Source organism: Tachypleus tridentatus, chromosome 9, assembly GCF_004210375.1.
Source record: "Tachypleus tridentatus isolate NWPU-2018 chromosome 9, ASM421037v1, whole genome shotgun sequence".
Lineage (NCBI taxonomy): Eukaryota > Metazoa > Arthropoda > Merostomata > Xiphosura > Limulidae > Tachypleus > Tachypleus tridentatus.
This window is the reverse complement of record NC_134833.1, coordinates 96,552,244-96,565,087: the sequence shown is the minus strand read 5'-3', so window position 1 is coordinate 96,565,087 and position 12,844 is coordinate 96,552,244. Positions and strand designations below refer to the sequence as shown.

Here is a 12,844-nt window from a genome sequence, read left to right as displayed (position 1 = left end):
GTAAATACCTTTCCAGTGGCTCAGCGGTAAGTCTGAGCATTCACATCGCTAAAACTACACTTTGATACTAGTGGTGAGCACAGTACAAATAGCCCTTTGGGTGGCTTTTTCCTTAACAACAACAAACATTTGGGAACACATGAATACTTGTTTGCTTCAAAACATTTGATATACAGCCTTATTGTAGTCATATGTCAAACGAAAGTGTAACAGTTTATGAGGCTATTTTTAAGTAATATGTCTTGCATGTTTCCTTCTCTTGGTATTTTTTATTTCATGTGTCTGATTGCTGTCTCTACTTTTGGTAAAGTGATAAGTAGATTCAGTGGTTCTGAAGCTATCTTATACTTTTCTTGTTTATTACTTTCTGCAGTCATGTTTGATTTATATATTTGTTTTATTTTGTAAAGTATTGTTATTTTAAGGTTATCTTGCTTCAATACAATTGAGAAATTCTGAAATATTTTAGTACGAAGTAATACTTCAAAATTTAATTTTAATTAAAAGTAAAATTATAAGAAATAGAATTTTGAATTACTCAACTTAATATGTAATATATTTGAAGAAAGTACTGATAACAATCAATTAGAACGAACAAAAGTAATAGTAGGTTTCAAATTATTTAGACGATAGAATGATAATTGATATGTAACATCCAATCATGAGTTCGATTCCCCTCGATAAGCTCAACAGATAGCTCGATGTGGCTCTGCAATAAGAAAAACACCTGAACACACACATGTAATATCCGCATAACAACCAAAGAATTGTAGAGCTCTTACGGTAAAATGTGCAAAAAAAATTGTTGAAAAATCATTATTATCTGAGCCGCTGTTTCAAAATATACACATAATTTAGCGAAAGACATTTAGTTTTAAATCACCCGAAAGTACAGTAGTGTACCTTATTAGTTATTTAACATACACACTCAGTACCAAGAAGTTAAAGAAAACACAAAGAAAATTTAATATCAGTTATAGAAGTCTTTTGTTTTTTTATTAATGCTTTCGCAGTACAATGTATATTTAAAACAATATGCAAATTAATCCAGTGTACAAACAAAAAGTTTGTTGCTAAAGTAAAAGAACGATTTAAACGACAAAGATTATAAAACCGTAAAAATATCAATTGTTTTATATACAACTTTTATAAACTTTTTTTCGGAAAAATGTGGGTCGAATTTATAGCTTAAATGTAAGATTATCCTTCAAACTAGTTATAATAAATCTGTTGAAAAATTAACACTCTGTTTTCAAGTAAAACTTAATGACACATTATTTTGGTAAATAAAACAAAAAGGACATGTTTCAGCATAATGCGTTGAAGACGAGCATTATGTTGCTGACAATAAAAAAAAAATGAAACTTATAAAACAAATAATATAATATATCTGGACAACTTACTTTTATCCTCCTGTTGCACATCTGAATGTCTGCAGACTTACAATGCTACAAACCAGATTTCGAAAATTCATTGTGTAACTGTGTTTAATTACAATTAAATATTATACATTATAAATTTTATATTAAATACATAAAATGTGATATGTATGATTAAAATAGCACTCATTTAATTTAAACTGATTTGAAGTTACATCTCACAAACAAATAATTAATTGAAAGGTTAGAATCAGTTATGTCGGGAAAACCCACTTATAGAGAAATATATATGCAAAAACGGCTCGTTTGGGTTGAGAAAATATTTTACATAGAAGAGCGAACAACGTTTCGAACTTCGGTCATCGTCAGGTTCACAAAGAAAGAGGTAACTGACCGGAAGCTGACCCAATGTTTGAAAGGGGTTGTGTAACTGAGTGTCGGAATGTAGAGGGCGGTGTTAGATGTTTGAATATATAATTTTATTTATTTTATTATATTAATATAGGTATAAAGGCGTTCCTTTATATTGGTTTATTTTGGGTTTAAGTTGTTGTATAAGTAAGGCTTCTTTAAGATGCAAACAACAGAAAAGACACCAAAACGACAAACCGTTGACTAACCTCATAATTAACAGATCCGACCGACAATTAAACACAGACGAGATACATCTACTTAACAAAGGACTCAACTTCGCAACAGCACCTAGGTACATTCCGACCATAGAAATCAAAACATGTTTAGAAGATCTAGCCAGAAGACTTGTGATACTTTCTACAGAGAAGAAAAACAAGGAAACAACCAAAAACAACCAACAGACAGAAGACAACATAGATAATTTTATTGACATCCAACAACCAAACTTCCCAGGTAAAATTACAAATTTATATTTTCCAGAAACACCTAAAAACAACATCTTAAACGATTTTTTTCAAATTTTTGTATTACGACAATAAAAGCTAAAATTTGAAAGTGGACACATCTAACGAGAACTGGGTGATGCATATGGGCATATAAGTAGCTTGGAAACATAATGTCTGGATAAAAAAAACAACGAGTGTTTGTTTTTTGAATTTCGCACACAGCTACTCGAGGGCTATCTGTACTAGCCGTCCCTAATTTAGCAGTGTAAGACTAGAGGGAAGGCAGATAGTCATCACCACCCACCGCCGACTCTTGGGCTACTTTTTTTACCAATTAATACTGGGATTGACCGTCAAATTATAACGCCCCCATGGCTGAAAGGGCGAACATGTTTGGCGCGATGGGGATGCGAACCCGCGACCCTCAGATTACGAGTCGCACTCCTTAAGAAGCTTGGCCATGCCGGGCCCCAAAAACGAGTGAAACATACATGTAGAAAATCACGGTCCATGATTAGAAACTAAAATAAATTCTAAATGATAATTAATTACAGATATTTGAATAAATTTTGATAAATATAATTTTCAAGAGATACAACAAGCAAAATAAGCTAATATTATAAGAACAGGTTTTTGTCGTCCAAATAAAATAATGAACATTACTAATATCCTTTTTGATAAAACTCTTTAACCATAACGTTCACAGATTATAAATTACAACAAAATTAAATTGAAATGTAAATGCTGTTCATTTATTAACATTATCTGCGGTTTCTTTCAATGAAAAAATTTTGGCATTAACCTTCCTTGAGTGTATTCAAATGCTTACTATAACAATTATATCGTATACGTTGAATACAATTTAAACTGTTAAATGTTTAAATCTCTTATAAACATCTGAAATGAAACTAAACGACCAGAAATAAGTGCAGAAGGATATCGCCTAGTATCTTTGTTATACATGTGAATTTATTGCATTTTAATAAAAATCGCTATTATTTCTAGGTGTTTTTTGTGTCAGAATACAATATTTAAAGTTATAGATGTAGATACCAAATAACCAAGTATTAAAAGTGTGCGATTGGATATTTATTTTGATTATTTTAAATAGTGTGACAACATGAAAGTATTGATTCACTACAATAATTTAATTAAACACAATTCTCATGTTGGTTAGAACAATACGAGAGGTATAATAACAAATATAAAAATCGTATATTCTAATAATCAGTGATTCTTTATCAAGATGTTACACGTATTTTATAAAAGTTTTATCGCTTTTATAATATACATGATAAACGGTACAGCCTTGCGTATTTTATAAACTTCTCGTAAATGTGTCCTAAAGAATTTAATTCTTTTGTAAAGCTAAACAAGTTATCACTTCTTTATTTTTATAGTTTTTCCTTCTATTATAACAAATATAAAACCAACAGCCAAACACCAAACATGCTTCTATATGATATCTTGATATGTGGTCTTGACCAAAACGTTTGCATTTTGTACTACTCTGATGATTGGACAAACATGTATAAGTTGTTCTATTTTTCTACATCTTGTTTTAAGCATTTATATGTGAAAACACACATATACAGTTGTTTTGTATAATAGGGCGTGCTTCTGGTATAATCTTTCTCTAAACGTATGGGAAGCAATGTTTGACTGTCCAGAAATGACATGAACAAAACGTACAGTGTCAGAACAGTATGATACTACCAGCGTACTGTATCCAGAATATTTTAATGTCACCGGACTACAGGACAAGGAAAGTCAAATGCTAGGCACTGAAAAATTACTGCCAAGTGTGTAGATCAGGTTAATGCGTCAAGCTCGAAAGAAGACTTGCAACATCTTACAATAGAAATGACACGCACACATTCATTCCAGGATATCCAGAAGAACAATGCAATAAGGGCTACCTTCAAACCGATATAAACAAGAATTAACCGCCGTCATCGTGTTACCTGGTAAATAGCAGATCAACTTACTGTTAGGATATCGAAAACACGTAATTTATCCAGACGAATCCTGTTTCCGGTACATGAAAATTTACCTCTTGTTTGCTTTAAATACTACCTCCCCTCACTTGTACAATGGTAAGTCTACGGATTTACAACGCTACAATCAGGGGTTCGATTCCCCTTGGAGGGCTCAGCAGAGAGCCCCATGTGGCTTTGCTATAAGATAACACAACGCAATTAAATATTACCCCAGAGGAATGGTTTTCTTCATCAGTACCTCAAGAAACCTACCAGAAACAATATTAATTTAAATTTGTTTTTAATTTCTAATTCAAAAATGGTTGAGAAGGTAGAAATTAAAGAACATTAGAGCGCAATTAATCATTTATGTAGTGGGTTCGACGTTTCGCTGCTTAGGAAGATCACTCACTAATAACGATAATTTAATTACAAATATAAAAAAAAAACAATTTTGAAGGGATATAACAAGGATTACCTGCCATACATTTGACGGAGGAATTATTTGGAAATGCTAATCAAATGTGGAAAAATATTCAACTATAAAAGACAAATATGTTTCTTTTAGAAAGAAGAGGGTGGCTACAAGTGAAAAAAGCAGGTTGGTTTTCAAAGTTTGTAAGCCAATCAATTAATAAAAAGCATCAGAAATGAAAGATATTTAAGATATTATAGAATGTAAAAAAATGGTCAAACACGGAATTAGGATACCTAAAAGTATGTAAGGAAAACGTTTGTTGAAAGAAATTACATTTATCTCATCCAACAATGCAGAGAGGGTAAAATAATCCCTAATTTTATGAAGATAAAACTATCCAAAATTTTAACAAGTATACAAGCATTATCCACAATTTATAGAAAACACTACTAAAAGCCGTATTAAACTCGAAATATAAATAACTAAATGACTTGCAGAAAAAAATTAATCTAGAACATCAACTGGCCTGCTGCATTCAACCATACATTTATGGACTCATAAAACGCAACATCAATCAAATGAAGGGTAAGAACGACAAGGAAAAGAAGGTCCGGCACAACAAGAAACTAGATAAACTAAAGTGCCAACAACAAAAAAAAGACACAAACATGACGAACCACCAAAAAATCTCTTAATTAACTGAATCGACCGACAATTAAGCGTTGAAGAGACACATCTTCTCAACGAAGGACTCAACTTTGCAGTAATATCAAGAAATATTCCATCCGACGAAATGAAAAACCTGTCTGGAAGACTTGGCAAGAAGACTGGTGATCCACTGTAAGCAAACTGAAAACACCAAATACAATAGAAAGCAACCACCAGGAAGAAGATAACCAAAAACCCACCTTTCTAGGTAAAACTGAAAACCTCTATTTCCCCGAAAAACCTCAAAACAGTGTCTTAAACAATTTTAAAGACTTTTTACACAAAACTGTCAACATAATTTCACAAAAAAGAAAGCTGAAAGACAACCTCACACGAAAATATACTCTTCAAAAAAAAAAAAACGCAAAAAGCAAAATTTGAGACATATTGTTAGCAAGTTTATTCCGGGTAGTTCTGTATGACGTGTGTGAAACTTTGCACATTCACTGCTGAACATCCAAAGTCTGCAAAGGCGAAGTCCACGCTCACTAGTTGACGTTTAACGTCACTCAACGTCAATAACGAGTATGCCCCCCGTGAGCATCAATAACTGCTTGGCATCTCCTGCCCATGGAAGCGATGAGATGACGAATCACATCCTGTGGAATGGCTGTCCACTCAGCCTGCAAAGCTGCTGCAAGCTGAGGTAGAGTCTGCAGTTGAGGTTGTCGCCGTCGCAGACGTCGGTCCAACTCGTCCCAAAGATGTTCGATGGAGTTTAAATCTGGTGATCTGGAGGGCCAGGGAAGAACGTTGATGTTGTGGTGTCTCAAGAAGACAGTGGTGAGTCGGGCTGTGTGAGAACGGGCGTTGTCATGTTGAAAAACGTCGTTGACGTTCACCATGATGGGTTGCACATGGGGCCTAAGAATCTCGTCGACGGTTGCATACGGTCTGATCGGAAATCCTACGCAGCCCTGGTATGGTTGAGGCAGTAGACGTCGCAGTGGTGGTCCTATCCCGAAGGTCACGTAACTGGATGTAGCGATCTTGTGCGGGCGTGGTCACGCGAGGTCTGCCAGATCGTGGACGGTCACGATTTGATCCATGTTGTTGGTGACGATTCCATATTCTTATGATGGTGCTTGGGTGGACATTCACAGCTCTGGCAACATCTGATCGAGATTCGCCTGCTTCCAAGCGAACAATGGCGTTGTTGCGTTGTGCTTCAGTCAGTCTTGGCGTAACTGTATTGCGTGTCGGTGGCTAAGCTATGGAAACCGAGAACCCGTCACTTTTATAGGGTTTTTGCGCATGTTGCACTTGCAGATCATGCAGATCTCTCAAACAAATTTATTGGACAAGAATGCGTTTTAGCGAAAAATCCGATGTTTTCCTCCGTTTTCAAAGTGCACAACTTTTATTGTCATTTTGGTCTGACAATCAATGCCTTAACACGTGTAATATCACATACTCTGAGCTTGTAACGTTATTACATACATTTCTCTTTAAAATAACAAAAATATCCCTTTTGCGTTTCTTTTTTTGAAGAGTATATATTGATTATATAAACAACCTAAAACAAGACAACATCAAAATTCTAAAAGCAGATAAAGGCAATGCTATAGTTATAATGAACACAAATGAATACATTCTGAAAATGAATATCTTATCAGACACAAACAAATTTAAACTACTAAACACAAATCCAACAAAAAATAAGAAAATCAATTATCAAATTACTACTACAAATGAAAAAAATATATCAGAAAACCTTTATTCTTACCTACGAAAGACCGACTCACGCACACCCAAACCTCACAAACCCCGTAGTCTACTACGACTCATAATTTCAACCTATGAATCATTAAGCTGCAACCTAGGTAAATATATAGTGTCAACATTTTCTAGATATGTAACATCAGTCGGCTCCTTTCTCAAATGTTTTTTTTTATTTTAATATATTTTAATCAACTAAATCGTAAAGCCTTAATGACAAGTTTTGATGTAATATTTCTCTTTACAGAAATCCCAACCATTGAATCCTGCAAGATAGCTTTAGAACTCTATATCCAAGACCCATACACATCTCCAGCAACCCTTACAGAATTCACTACTACCAAAACTGTCTTTATGTTCAATAACCTAAACTACCTGCAAATAAATGGCCTAAGTATGGAGAATCCCGTGTCTCCAGTTCTAGCCAACATTTTTATGACCCAGGTTGAATCTCAAGTTATCAGTTCAGCCTTACATCCGCCACTATACTGTTACAGATATGATGATTATACAAATGTTGGATTCACATCCACAGAACACACACTTAGGTTTTCAACCACGTTAACTCTATACACCCCAACATTATGTTCACCTGTGAACAGAGAAAAAAACTGACCAAATAACATTTCTTAACCCCAAGATCACAAGAACCGCTACACAACACAAAAACAGAAATTCTCAGAAAAAAATCATCCATACTGAATTATACAAAACAAAAACTCAACACATTAAGAAACCAAATAAACACAGCCACAAAACTGCTTACCCGAAAAATTAACGATTAAATCAACAAAATAAAACACTTCATCAACAACAAATTTCCTCACAAAACCGTTGAAAAAAATTATACGTACACACCTATATCAACAACAAACAAACCATAATAAATCCCAAGATACAACAATATACAAAACCTTATACTGTTGCATACCATATGTTCCCGACATCAGCGAAAAAATAACCAACATTTGAAAAAAACTTGTAACAAAACACAACATTCCAGTAAACATTAAATTTATTCAAAAATCAGGTACAAAACTAAAGTCCATACTATGTGAAAACTGCACTGACAAATACCACACCAACGTTATTTATAAAATACAGTGCAACAACTGCCACGACTTCTATATTGGAAAAACAAACAGAAAAAATAGAAACCAGATTCATCAGAATAGAAACCAGAACACAAAAAACACCTTCACACGATTTTAAACACTGCAAACCAAATAAACAAAAAATAACCATAGAAATCACCCAAATAATAAGTAAGAAAACAAATTTAAACGAACGCAAAATTAAAGAAGCCCTACTTATACAGCAACTAAACCAAAATTAAGCCAATATAAAGGAACAACTTTGTACCCATACTAATTAATAACCTCACATCCAACTGCAACGTCCTCTACAATACCTTACCCATTTATATTCCCGTCCCTTAGACATGTTAACCTGAACATGACAAAGGAAGGTCGAAACGTTGTTCTGTTTTACTAGTAAAAGTGTTGATACCTATACCAGCCATTCTGAAATACAGACGTTAAAAGTCTTAACTTGATTGAAAAAAAGAAAAATTAGTGAAGATTTGGTTATGTGTGTTCACTGAGGTTTCATATTTCAAAATTATTATATTTGTTACATTGAGTTACACATTTTTATTTTCATTGAAATAAATTCAAATTATCAGCATTTTTATAGTCTGTGTGTTATATTCGAGGAAAGAATATTCAAATATAAGTTTCAAAATGAATGTGATCATGAACATAATAATCTAAAGGTGCTTCCATATAACGTTATCTTTTCTTTCCTTAAAAGTATCTAAAATATTTCCCAGAGTTAAGTGTATACGTAACATAAAAATATTTTCTATTCATATTAAATCCAGGTGCAAATATAAAATACGCCTTTCAGTATGAAAACATTTACCTGTCACAGCTTACACCCACGATCTTTGATTACACAATGTAGAGTGAATATACATATTTTTAACAAACATAAATGCCGTACTGAACTAAAATACAAGAATCCTAACAAATATGTTTTTACTGACATACTATAAATTTCGCCAGTTTTCCGTTACAAACAAACAACAGTCCACGTATTTCCTATATTTTGATAGCCTCTTTCTTCTTCAAGGAAATTATTCAATTATTGCATTATTCCATTTTACCAGTAATTTATTTAGTTGTAATATTATTAAAATTTTATATGTAATCAACTGTACTTTGATAGCTTATTAGTTCACACTGCTACGAAATAATCTCTTTTTATAATTATTTACCGGCAATCATTTACAGCGACAGTAAAATGTCCTGGTATTCAGCGTATTTTATCAGTTAAGTAAACACATACATATACACACACACTAAAAAACGAAGATAATAAAACAAAAAAAACCTTCAATTATCCAATGCATTGTAAAGGTAATAAATATATGCACAGTACTAACGATTTGGTAAACATCTTTCATAAATCAACTTTTGTCACTCTATATTACAACTGTTACGTGAAATACATAAACTTTAAGTGGCATAATTACAGTGAAATGAATAAATTTAAAATGAAAAGTAGCTATCGCTCTCTAATAAATAATTGCTTAGACCAAATCTCACTACATTTTATTAAGAATGTGAGCTTTTTAAAATTAAAATTGATCTCGTGGAGGGTGAATAACCAAATTCAAAAGTTTGCATTCAACTTGCTCAATGAGAGTCATTTCGAGGGCATCTCTAGGTGGATGCATCTGGTTACAATGAATTATATATTCGGACTGCTTTTTAAAAACATTTTTGCATTCAAAACATTTGTAAGGAAAGCAGCACAATCGAGTGATTTCCTTTGTTGGAGAAAATTTATCTGTTCTTTCAGTTTCAACTCTGTTAACAATTTCTGTCGTTGTAAATGTTGGTTCTCCTGAAGTAGAGTCTGGTAATTCGGGTGTATATACAGTAAGTTGATAATTGGACAAACTACAAAATTTCCCACATTCGCTTTCTTCTTCTCTAAGCGACAAGGAAGGTGATGAAGCTGTTTCCGTTTGTTTGGAAACCGAATGTCGCTTCCAATGATTTATTTCTGGAAATCCATGGATACGAAATTTGTGTCTCTCCAAATTACTCTTGTGACTAGTAGCATAAGTACAAAGTTCACATGAAAATTCTTTTAATTCGTTGTGAACACTCATATGACGTTTGAGTAGAGCTCTTCGACAAAAGCTTCGTTTGCAAAGATTGCATACGTAACCTTCTTTATGTAGGGTTTTCGTGTGGAAACGCAAAGCAGCTTTGCTTACAAATTGTATTCCACAACATTCTAGAAATTTCATAGTGTTGTGATGCATGGATAGATAGTGGCGTTTGAAATTGTTTTTTCTGTCAGTTTTATAGGTACAGGAGAAACAGATATACTGTGTCTTTCGACGTGTTGGTCCTTTTTCAATTGACGAGTGGTTTTCCATAATCTATATTGTTAAATTCCCGCTAAAATAATAAAGAAACGTTCACATTATCAATGTAGATTAGGATAATTTACCCTTTAATGTTTATCAGTTCGTTTGAGAAACGGTTATGAAAGTAAATTAACTCTGTCATTATTTAGAAAAAATGTAATTTTCTTTACATTCATGTTGAAAAATTAGTATACCTTTCCTTAGTAGTTTTTCAGTCATTACTTATGCTGAATAAAAACACGTTTAAATGATTAATATCTAACGCATTTAGTCAGTAGCCCATTAAACAATGAAACGTTTTTCTTACCTTAAACGACTTTAAACACTTTCAATGAAATTTGAAGTCGCAAGCTAATACTTTGCTCGTCTAACCGTTTTCAACTGTTTCAAATCAAAGCTACAAACAAAATGAATAGAAATGATAACTATTGGTCAGTTTTACACTTCAGGATTACCAAGTGGTAACGAAGATTACATCCGGTGAAGCTCTAAAGGTCAGAGAGGTTGAAGTTAACGCTCGAGGTGCTGTCTACAAAGGTCAAACTAAATGATTAGCCAATGGAGGAATGAAGAAAGAAAATTTGACATCATGCCGTTTTCGGCGTACACGTGTTTCAAGAAGTGATGTAATAAACAACCCCTTCAAACCAATGGACATGACTGTCACAGGTAGCCAATATGAACATTTGTTACACAATAATTGCTCATCATGGGGTAAGCAGAAAGGATTGTTATTTTTGTTAACCCAAAATACAGACACTTGAATTTGGAGATTTAAGGTCAAGAATTGTAAATTTTTGTCACTTTTAGATATCTGTTTGACTTCACATAATCTGTGGCAAAAATTTATACTATAAGTCCTTTATAGAATGTTTACAACTAAACACTTTCTAATTTATCTCATTATTTAAATCAGTTATACTTGCACCCATTAATTAATGCATTTCCTTCCATTACCCCAAAAAATTATTAATGTAGTATGAAGTTATTGCCAAAAGATTAATAAACATTAACTTTTATTCAACGCAAGTTCCTTATATTAATTATATTCGCTGACACTATCTGTAAAAGAAAAATAATAAGTGAAGTGTCTGGAACAGTAATTAATTTTGTTATAGTTTACAAAAAAGTTACTGATAGGAGTATCCGTGAGTTTGAAACAAAGAAAACCAATAAGACATTCTGTAGACTTATAAAATACAGTAATAAAATCGAAACTTATTGAATATATAAAACATAACTTTTGTATAAACAACAAAAGAATCCGTTTAGAAGGGAAGGAGGTATTTGAATTTTCCTTTGAAAACGTTTCATAAGTAAATATGGACACAAAACCCACCCTGTATAGTTATATGAAGTGTTGTATACCATCATAATTGATCTTTTAAAAATTGTTGTTTCCATCGCCAAATGGTGTAAAAACACTTTCAAGCGAGGATGAAGGTATGATCGTTTTTCATCGAAAGTAATTTGATGAATAATTTTGGCTTTTTAAGTTATAAACATAACGTTCTGTGTTTATATGTATTTCGATACGTATATATTTTACAGGAATGAAACAAATGTGTTCTTAACAACTTAATAGTGAATAATAACAACAAATGATTATAGTTCAATGTAAAACTTAATTTGCTAATTAATCAAATGAATGTTAAGCCTATTGTATTATTCCAAGTTTTTATACTGAACACACATTGAATAATGTGAGTTTTGTCCGAAAAAAGAGCCACAAAATAAAAACATTCAAGAGTATGTATATATATATTTATATTAATGTGTATGTGACTCATATTTTGTTTTGTTTTATGAATAGAAACTGCCAAATAATTATTATTCTCTGTACATTCCTGTCATAACTCGTGGTACCGCGGAAAGTTACGGTCTTACAACGCTGAAATTCGGAGCTAGATTCTCCACAGTGGACACAACAAATAGACCAATGTGTCTTTTTTTTAACGACCATGGTTATTAAACCCGATTTATAGCGTTATATACTTTTAGGATTATTGCTGTGCTTCTGGAGGGCATTCAACTTTAGTATGAAAAAGTAGTCATGTTTTTCTACACAAGTATTTTATAACTAATGTTAGTGCTGCGTTTGTAAGTGTAGTTTTTACATATAAAATACGATGCAACAACTACCACGACTTCTATATTTTACAAACAAGCAGAAAAAAGAAAGCTAGATTCAAAAAACCAAAAAAAACACCTTCACACGTTTTTTGAACACAGAAAATCAAACAAACAGAACATAACCGTAGAAATCTCCCAAATACTAAGTAGGGAAACAAATATAAACAAACAAAAAATCAAAAAGGCCTACTAAAAACATCTAA

The 12,844-nt window shown here is 32.7% G+C and overlaps 1 protein-coding gene across 4 annotated transcripts in view; it reads right to left on the bottom strand.

Moving 5' to 3' along the window:
• LOC143225826 (uncharacterized) overlaps positions 1-12,844 on the bottom strand; it is a 439,460-nt gene that overhangs the window by 365,281 nt on the left and 61,335 nt on the right. For 2 of the 4 annotated variants that reach the window (XM_076455894.1, XM_076455893.1), the window contains one exon: positions 969-10,539. The exons of the other annotated variants lie outside the window; for them this stretch is intronic. The gene's annotated coding sequence lies outside the window, so the exon portion shown is untranslated. Of the gene's footprint in view, positions 1-968; positions 10,540-12,844 lie in introns of those variants that run through there. 4 annotated transcript variants of the gene reach the window in all.